Genomic DNA, 11,633 nt, shown 5'->3' on the forward strand with positions numbered 1-11,633 from the left:
GCTATTAGTGAAAGAACGTGTCGTGAGTGGTTTCAACGCTTCAAGAACGGTGATTTTGACGTCCAAGGTCATGCTCTGTATTTGGCGGGACCAGCTCGGCGTAGTGTATTATGAACTGTTAAAACCGACTGAAACAATCACAGGCGATCGGTATCGAACGCAATTGATGCGTTTGAGCCGAGCATTGAAAGACAAATGGCCGCAATACAACGAGAGACACGATAAAGTGATTTTGCAGCATGACAATGCTCGACCCTATGTTTTGCGAAAGTGGTCAAGACATACTTGGAAACGTTGAAATGGGAAGTCCTACCCCACCCGCCGTATTCTCCAGACGTTGCTCCCTCTGAATATCACTTGTTTCGATCAATGGCACACGGCCTGGCTGACCAGCACTTCCGGTCTTATGAAGAAGTAAAAAATTGGATCAATTCGTGGATAGCCTCAAAAGATGACCAGTTTTTTCGACGCGGGATTCGTACGCTACCCGAAAGATGGGAGAAAGTAGTGGCCAGCGATGGACAATACTTTGAATCATAAATGTATAACCAGTTTTTTACAATAAAGCCTCGAATTTCGGAAAAAAAATGGCGGAAGCAAAGTTGTACAATATAAAAAAATAATAAGCATGATTTTGATAGACTGATAATTAAATATATTAATTATATATATATAGTTCTATACAATTTAAGTTTTTGGAGATAATTAAATCAATTATAATTTCATACAAATTTCTTGTAGATAAAATTCCAATTATTTCAATTGGTTCAATCAATAAAATCATTTTTATTCAAACAAATAAAATTTATAATTATAATTTGGTGCATATTGTTCATCACATAAATTATGCCATCAACAATCAACATGATATCAAATTTATTTTCAACGGACAAAATCCGTGCTATTATTATAATTCTTAATATTTATCAAACTTAATATTTATCAAAATATGTGCGATTTTCACATGACAGCTCACAACATGAGAAATAAGAATATAATTTTTTGCCTCATCAATTTTTTGCTAATATGACAATTGGATTTCTTCCTCTACTTTAAAAAATAAGGCGATAAAAACATCAATAATTCAATTAATGATTGCGCAATGACTCGTAGTACATAATATTGAGTATGAGAAAAAGTTCGTGGCGATTTTTTAGTAAAATGAAAGTTTTTTTTTCTTAGAATATTGAAATCAATTTATTTAAACCAAATATGCTCCATTATTTTCTATAATATTTTGCCATTTTTCTATCGCAGAGCCATAATTCTATCGCGATAAAACTTCTGTGGTTTCTGATCGAAAAACTACTTCAAGTGATTTTCACAGGTCTCTTTTGAAGCTAGCTTTACACCATTAAGAGAGTTCTGCAAAGACCTAAACAAATAGTCTGAGGGTGCTCAAGACTATATGGTGGATGCATTAAAACTTCCCAGCCAAACTCTCGCAATTTTTGCCGAGTCATCAAAGATGTGTGTGATCGAGCGTTGTCGTGATGGAAGACGACACCTCTCCTATTGATTAATTCTGGTCGCTTCCTCTCAATTGCTTGTTGTAATCTCTGCAGTTGTTCACAGTAGAGTTCGAAATTAATTGTTTGATTGGACGATAACAGCTCATAGTGAACGATTCCCTTCCAGTCCCACCACACACACAATATCACCTTCTTCCTCGTCAATCCAGATTTTGCGATTGCTTGCGCCTTCTCTCCTTTTGCTTCTTTTTGTATCCAGCTGTGTGTAAATGATTTAAAACTGTTTTGTTCGATGCCTAGTTCCCTAGCAATCTCTACAGTGCTCACATGCTTTTCACACTCGACTTTTACTATGATTTCATCGAACTTTTCAGTGATTGGTCGACCGGAGCGAAGTTCATCTTTCACATCGAAATTTCCAGCACGAAAGCGAGCGAACCTGCTGCTGATTTTGATAGAGTATCTTCACTGTAAATAGCGCAAATTTTTTCACAAGCCTGTGCAGCATTCTTGCCTTTATCGTAGTGATACTACAAAATGTGGCGAATTTTTTCCTTATTTATTTCCATTTTCAAAATAAAATAACTTTTAATCTACTTCATCGATTTCGGCTCTTTTTCGGCTCAAAACAAAGGTTAAAATGTCACTTTTTAAACGCACGTCTAGTGCCGATGTGATTAGTAGTTGCCGACTGCTTCTATCCATTTATCATTAAGTTTAATTAAAGGAAATTAATATATGACGATTGATACTGGCTATAAATTCCTAAGTTTATATGAATGCGACATAATAACTTGTAAATAGTGGCAATAATTTTTATTCAAATTGCTTAACCAGAAATTGAAAAACTTGAAAAAATATCATGATGTATATTTCCACTAATTTTTGTTAATTGCTTCTATGTAGATATTTTTTCTTAATTTAATATTAGTTTTTATAATTTTTTTTTCTATAAATTACAAAATGTTGTTTTACAAAAAAATTCTTTCTTTATTATTTTAAACCAGAAAAGATTTTTCTATAGATTTTTGGATGTTGCAAGTCTAATTTCATCAATGCATCAGGTTTCCGAAATACGCAAAAGACTTTGAAAATTAAATCTCAATTATTTCGATAACCTGACAAGCTAAAAAATTTGGCTTGCGGTATCTTTCCAACATTCTATACATTTTGTCTGATTCAAAGTAATTTTTTTATGTAAACTAGTATTATTAATAAAAGTTGTTACACACAAAATTTTTTATTTTGTTAATTGCAAATATTTTGTAAAATAGGTCCGGCAAAAAGCCCTTCCGTTAATTCCTTCTGTTAATTTTGTTAATATTCTTCATTTTTAGATTGTAAAAATATTTTTCTCCTTTTCTACATATTATATTAATAAAACCGATCTGCGAAAATTTAAATTACAATTTAAAAATAATGAAAATAACTGTTTCTCTATAATGCAAAGTAATAATGCAACACATAAAACATAACGTATTATTGATAAGGCTAAAAGAAAATTTCGTCGAAGATTTATTGCAAAGAAATAAAAATTACTAACGTAATAAACAAATATATCTACATACCAATTCTTCCACTGACTCTCATATAAACTAGCGATTGAGTTTTATTTGATTATTATATATAACCATTAGAAAATAAAGAATTACTATATAAGTATCGTTCAAATAATTATACTCCCACAGCACGGGGAATTCTCGGGAAACTCTCCGGGAAGTCATAAAATTTTTGTAAGTTTTATTTAAACTTCAAAAAAAAACTTGTATGCATAAAACTCTTCAGGAACTTCTATGTCCGCTTTTGTGAGTTCTCTTGGAGCTTCATTTTAGTTCGCATTTTGTAAGCTCCTTAAAATATTGGCAAAAAGTTCGTGGCGATTTTTTAGTAAAATTAAAGTGTTTTTCTTAGAGTATTGAAATCAATTTATTCAAATATGCTCCATTATTTTCTATAATATTTTGCCATTTTTTGGGCAGAGCTATAATTCCATCGCGATAGAACTTCTGTGGTTTCTGATCGAAAAACTGCTTCAAGTGATTTTCACAGACCTCTTTTGAAACTAGCTTTACACCATTAAGAGAGTTCTGCAGAGACCTAAACAAATGATAGTCTGAGGGTGCTCTATATCAGGACTATACGATGGATGCATTAAAACTTCCCAGCCAAGCTCTCGCAATTTTTGCCGAGTCATCAAAGATGTGTATGGTCGAGCGTTGTCGTGATGGAAGACGACACCTTCCCTATTGATTAATTCTGGCCGCTTCCTCTCAATTGCTTGTTGTAATCTCTGCAGTTGTTCACAGTAGAGTTCGGAATTAATTGTTTGATTAGACGATAACAGCTCATAGTGAACGATTCCCTTCCAGTCCCACCACACACACACAACATCACCTTCTTCCTCGTCAATCCAGGTTTTGCGATTGCTTGCGCCTTCTCTCCTTTCTTTATCTACGATCTTTTTCTAGTTGAATTGTCGTAGGTGATCCATGTTTCATCACCAGTTATCAGTTCTCTTCAGAAATAGCTCAATTTCATTCCGTTTCAGTAGCGTATCACAAATGTTAATTTGATCCATCATGTTCCTAACACTCAACTCGTGAGGAACTCAAACATCGAGCTTCTTTTTGTATCCACCTTTGTGTAAATGATTTAAAACTGTTTTGTTCGATGCCTAGTTCCCTGGCAATCTCCACAGTGCTCACATGCTTATCACACTCGACTTTTACCATGATTTAATCGGACTTTTCAGTGATTGGTCGACCGGAGCGAGGTTCATCTTTCACATCGAAATTTCCAGCACGAAAGCGAGCGAACCATTTCCGTACTGCTAATTTTGATAGAGTATCTTCACCATAAATAGTGCAAATTTTTTCACAAGCCTGTGCAGCATTCTTGCCTTTATCGTAGTGATATTGCAAAATGTAACGAATTTTTTCCTTATTTATTTGCATTTTCAAAATAAAATAATTTTTGATCCACTTCACCGATTTCAATCTTTTTCGGCTCAAAACAAAATGTTACTTTTTAAACGCACGTCTAGTGTTGCCGACTGCTGAGCATTTAATGCCATCTCGGGAAAAACGCCACGAAACTTTTTCCCAATATATTTATAAATCCTTTTTTCTTTTATAAAATTACTTTTTAGTGTAATAGAAATTATAATAGTAATGTGAAAATATTAAAAATAATTAAAAAGATAATTTTCGCACTATTTGTTTTAGAAAAAAATCAAGTTTGGAGAAATGTAAAAAAATTACTTACGTATAATTATATATAAAATTATGCATAATTATATATGAGCAGTTTTTTCACATTTTTCTAAACTTATTTTTTTCTAAAACAAACAATGCGAAAATTATCCCTTTAATTATTTTTTATGTTTTGACATTACTATTATTATTTCTATTACACTAAAAAGTAATTTTATAAGAAAAGGAAGAATTTATAAATATGTATGAACATATTTCATATATTATTATACATGTTATGAATATTTATGCATGTTTATGTATATTTATATATATTTATACATATTCATACATAAAAAATTATTTACCGAGATAAACTTTATATTTATTCTTAGATACAACAAAGAACTATATTTAGGAAGCAATCACATTAAAGAATTATTAAGTGTTCACCAAGTTAATTTTTCTGTTGAATGCAGCCATTATTACCTATTCCCAATTTTCATTCTATTCGTATATCAAGTCGTGTATATATATATATATACAAATATGATATAGATATATAAGTACCTAATGATATAACTCAGACAGCACATAAAATTTATAAAATATTTATAAAACATTTATATGATTTATTTGAATATTTACAAATTACTTATCAAAATATTTTCTAAATATTTTTGTGCTTTTATACTATATAGAATGCTTTTATGATCTCAAATTATCAAAGATTTATCATAAATATTTATCGTAAATATGTAAGATATTATAAAACAGATATTATAAAAATATTTAACAAAACATTATAAATCCAGTAAAAGAGAAAGTTAATTGATCCAATTTTATTAAAATATCTAAGTATTATTGATTAACATTATATTCCAATTTTCACACGACAAAATTATAATAAAATAAATTCAGGATAAATTCCCCTAAATTCGGGAATTAATTTTATGGTGCTTCAGAAACGCTTCACTCATCTTAAAATTGTATCATGTACATCAATCTTTGATTTCTGCAATCGTCGAAAATTGCTACTTCGATAATCCACAAATACTAAATATTAATGGATATATATCCAGTCAATAAAGGTATTATCAAAAAGATGGATATAATTAAAACATATTTATATCATAAATAAATCTAAAAATATAAAATAGTCTTATTTCAATAAGAAGAAAATAGTTGCAAAACACATTTGTTTTATTAGTATTTATATATAGCCGGATGTTAGTTTGTACTCTCTAAAACAGATGAAAAATTTTCAGCAAACATTTTAGAAATATTTATATTGGGTTGTCCGAAAAGTTCGTGCAGAAAATTTAAATTTTAATATACATTTATTAAATTAAAATTTTCTGCGTTTCAATTTTCTTTCAACATTGGCACGAACTTTCCGGACAACCCAATAAAATACTAGAAATAATTATTTATATTTATCATAAATATTGTATAAAACATTTAGTCTACATTTTAATAATGTTTCAAATCTTATGTAAATCTTATGTGAATCTTATGTAAAATATATATAAAATATTTATGTATTTTTAAAAAATAAATATTTATAAACATTTGTGTTAATATTATTAAATATTCTATATTGTCTGAGAAAAATGTTTGTAGAATCGCATAATTAATTTTCCGTTTATATTCATCAATTCTCTTATTATTAACATTAATTTAAGATTAAATATATGCAATCTTTCTAATGACATTTGTAATTCAATATAAACTTGTTGAATTGTAATATTTAAAGTCAACAAACAAGCTTTCTTTAAATTAAAGAAAGAGAATAAACAGCAATAAATAACTTTATTTCAATTAATGTAATTGAATTAATTTATGTATACATAAAATGTAATTAATTATCTTTATCAATAATATTAAACGCTTAATTAAGAAAAGTTCAGATTTAAACGTTCAGATTTAAATTTCAATTAATATATGAAAAATTATATATTATTTTATTCAAATAAATAAAAATTATTGTCTTAATCCTACATTTTTTAAAGATTTAGAAAAAGTCTGTTTTTACACAAATGCAAAAACCTGATAAAAATATTGTATACAGTTGAATATTTTTAACTTAACTAACCTTTACGAATTTACTTTCATTAACGATAATTCACCCGTCCAACTAATATGCTAAAATCAAAATTATCTTAATTAAAATTTGACAAAACATTTCAATGAATTCTATATTAATTTGATGTCACTGTGACATTGTGAAATATTTGAATAATTTAAAGAAAAGATTTTAAAAAAGGTAGTAAATGTATCGAAACAAAAGAGAACTGTTAGTTTTATTTATTTTTCTTTTTTTCCTTTTCAGTATTTGATATCATTGTGCATTGTATGAAAAATCATTAAACACAGCATAAATTACTGAATGACAAGTTTCTCCTTGAATAAGATGTTTTGATAAATTCGCAATTAGATGTAAATAAAAACATCATTATATAAATGTGATGTTTTAAGAAAAGAATGTTCTGCGTATTAAAATAGATTTTGACGTATCGAATAATACAAACATCCTTAAATCCGACTTGTTATTCAAAATTATTCAATTTTATAATCTATTTTATAGTCTAATAGTCAGTCTAATAGTTTTAATTGATTTGTCTCTTAATTAATACTTCGTCTTTCTTTCATAGAACAACATTATCTAATAAAATAATAAAATAAAAATAAATAAAAAAAGGTAATAACAAAAACAAATTTATGACAAAAAAATAATCCTGGAAATTAGAAAGATGCGCAGGTTGTTGGCTCGTTTGCGAGATAAACAGCACGTATTATGACAACATGCGTGAACATATTTCCTGCGTGCAAATGGTAGCTTAAACCCCGCATACGCTCGTCTTCTATACACCACGCGAATTTTAATTCTGCAAGTGATAATCATCGTGACAATTAAGAAACGGAATGGCACGGCCAAGGTCGCTCCCGGCTGCCAGTCACCGATATAAAATTTTCTTTGCTACTTGGTCTTTGTCTCCTTTATCCATAGTCCCCTCGACCGCTATCACAGATGCGATGTCACTTCCTTGTTTATTCGATTCGTGTCCATTAATTTCGTACGACGCATGTTTTGTTAATCTATCGTGATTCGTATACTTGAAAAAAGGATTAAGGTAAACATAACCTTCGTATAAGGAGCTATTGTAAAAGATATCCAACCGTAATTACATTCAAAATAAACATTAAAACGTGTAATATTATGAACTAAAAAATGAATCATAAAATTTAATATGTTTTTTAAAACTATTTAATCAATGTTATAAAAATGTTTATGAAACGCATAACATTACTGTTTCAAAAAATAAAATAAAATTTTAGTTTACTTTTTCCATTACTGTGATAAAATAAAGATATATAAGCGTGCAGTAAACAATTATTGTATAATTATAATAATTATCCATTATATATTTTTATAAACATTATAATAATTATTATATAATTAGTAAATCGCGATTCTATCTTTTATCCAAAATATTTCATAATACAATTAAATAAAAGAATTTAGTCAAAGCAAATCTAAATTCTTAAATATTTCTGTGTTCTGTGTGAATTTATATATACATATCTCATTTTACAAACTACGCGCAGAAAAAGATTTTGGTGTGCAGTTTGTAGAATCAAATATAATATGTATACAAATTTACATATAAATATTTAAGCATTTAGATTCGCATTTAAATAAAATAGGAATTTTTTTCTAATTTAATTATAATTAAATTAGATTTATTCTCATTGGTACAAATTCGTATCATATTGTTTAATTCACAATATGTTAAAAAAATTTCGTAAGCTAAATAGATCTTTTTTGAAAGTGCAAAAGCAAGATGTACTTCGCTATTGTTGTGAATTATAAAAACATTATATTTAACTAAACAAAATAGAAACTTTTCGATCTTACATCAGGTCATTTTCAATGTTCAACCTATCATTTATATTAAAATAATGACATAATAAAAATTATAGAAAAATCTAACGTATAACATATAAAAACCTCAATACTTGATATGGCCGTAAGAAGACTCTCCTCTTACATGTCCATGTTGTTAGTCAGGAGTAAATCTCATCTCGATAAAAAATATACGTTCGGAATAATAATTTACTATGGTATATGGTTGTTGGATCTCATATTAAACGCCTAAAGATGGACACTTGTCCATCAAATCGTGATGATTGCTATGTAAAATAATATATATAAAGTAATATATATAAAGTAATAATTGAAACTAAAGAGAATTTAACGCAAATTAAAATGTCGCACGATTCGTGTCATATATTACTAACAAAGATAATCAGAATTACAGCGCATAATAGTATATAGAACAAACAGTATTATATTAAGATCAGAACTCCAAAGGTATAAAATTTGTCATATACTTCCGTGTCTGTTGACAATTTATTTTGAACTAATACAGTATCAAGCAACGAAAAACTCGTCAATTGTGAGTAGTGAGAAATTGGAAGGAAAGGGAAATGACGGGAAACATTCAGGAAGGAGAAACTGCTTGTATAGGAGAGTATATTTCTGATAACGATTCTATGTCATGATTCTGTGTAAATTAAGTCTATTTTTTTGTCTCTTTATAAAAATCATCTCGGAAGTCAATCTTTTGTTGTAAGATGATTCCCTATCTAAAATTTTAACCTTGTCCTTAATTTTCAACCCTTCCAATCAAAGTTGTGATCAAGTGAAATCCGGGGGTGATTAGATATGACACTTGATGAGCCTGATTTTTTATTAATATCCGATGAATGCTTTGCAATTCTTGTTTTCAATTACCTTTTTATCTGACCAATGTATGATGCATCACAATCGTTGCATGAGATTCTATAAACAACATCGTGATGTTATGCCGTCTCAAGAATATCTTTTCCAGTTGTGATGTATTTTTTCAGAGTATTTGGAATCATAAATGCCAGTTTTAAATACTTCTAGTTATGTTGGAAAAAGATTCAGAGCTGATTCTTACAAAAGATACAGTTAAGTACTTATTAGAGTTCGAATTTTGGTGGACTTATTCTTATAAAAATGGAACTTAATTCTCATCTGGAGAATATAAAAGGAAGAGGATAACTGTTTCTCAACAAAATCTGTATCATATAAATAATATTCTTACAATGAAATTTCGGATGAGATAAAAGAAAAATTTTGTCAAATAAACTAATCTAAATGTCAAATAAACTAAGCAATTACACCTCTTTTATGACAAGATGGGATGTTGAAAATTAAGATCTTTCAGAAAATGTAGATTTGTTATAAATATTTCTATGCTCGTCAACAATAAGATTCACATTCAAAAAATTCAGGTTATTATCTTTACTCTTTAAGCGTGAATTGAAGGCGTTCATACAACAAATTAAAAATCTCTGATATTCTAGTTAAACTGTGTCTGGTGCAGCAAATAAAATATCATCATATCTGAAGTAAAAGAATAAACAACATGGTAATAACTGAAATGCTTTTTCTTCTAATCTAATCTTCCATAAGCTGTTAGCTATGATCAGTGATAAAGGAGAATCTATAGGAGAACCAAATACTTGTTTATAAAATTTCTTATTAAAGAAAAATAAATGGGTTTTGAGATAAGTTTAATAGCTATAAAAAATTCTTTTTTTAGGAATTTTTATATTCTTCGCTATATTCTCCCATCTTTTCTCTATACTTTCAATTATCAATTCTGCTGGTACGTTAATAAAAAGCGAAACAACATCTAAAGAAGCTAATTGATAGCCAGCTTCAAAATAAGTCCCATTTAGCTTGTCAATTAATTGGAAGCTATTTTCCATTTGGTTGCGTGCTTCATTGTTGTTTTTAATTAAAAATGTAAGAAAAGCGATAGTGAATATAGAAGGCTTAATCAAAGAGACAATGATTCTCAGAGATGTTGGGTTTGTGAATTTTAGTCCATATGCTCTCGATATTATTCCGTCAGTGATGCGTAACCTCTTAATGAGTTCATCGATATAATTATTTTTCTTCCACTACTTTCTTCTACTAATGAGGTTGTAAAGGTTATTGGTTAGTTTTTTGGAAGGATCTTTAGAAATCACTTCGTAAATGTCTTTATCAGCTAACATTTGTTCCATTTTATTAAGATATTCGTTTTTATCTAATAAAACTGTAGCGTTCCCTTTGCCCGCTCTGGTAAGAACATTCTGATTATTTTTAATAAATTCGTTCATAGATTTTAAACAATTATTAACATATTTTTCTTCTGATGTGTAAGCTGGGATATTTTGTATGAATCTATTAATAGCCGAAATCGAATAGCAAAGTACAGCTTGCTTTTGTTCTTTGCCCTTTAATGTATTATTTCAATTTAGTTTACTGAGCACTGATTGACTTTTTATTAGATCTTTTTTAATCCTATACTAGAACGCACTACAGCTCTCTTTTTCGTTTTCGCCAAATATTAAACATATATCTATCTCATTTTAAATTTTAAACATGTATACCAATTCAGCCACAAAAAAACAGACCCAATAATTTAGAAACATATTAAAACAATATGTTTATTTAAGTTCTTTTTAATCTATTCTTATTAATTTGTAAAAAATATATTGTAAAAAATACATTAATTAAAGAGTTCTCGATATTTAAAAATCACATATCGATTCTGTTGTTGTATATGAGGTTTATTCATTTTAGGAGACATGGTAATCCTGATTTGGTCTTGCAATCAATATGAACGATGTATTTATTCTCTTAGGATCAATTTTTAGACTTATACATATTTGGAACTCGAGCAACTTAAGTTTAAGTTCCATAACTCACAGTTAATTCTTAATTGAAGTTTAACTTGTTTCTCATTTCTTTTCAATTCTAGAATTGAAAAGAGACAATGAATAAGTTGAACCTCAGTTAAGATTTAGCCATGAATTGTGGAATTGAACTGAATATATAAAATACGGTATTATCACTGAAGATTGCCTAAAAAAGTCGAAATGTTTG

Source organism: Atta cephalotes, assembly GCF_000143395.1.
Source record: "Atta cephalotes unplaced genomic scaffold scaffold00041, whole genome shotgun sequence".
In the NCBI taxonomy this organism is placed as follows: domain Eukaryota; kingdom Metazoa; phylum Arthropoda; class Insecta; order Hymenoptera; family Formicidae; genus Atta; species Atta cephalotes.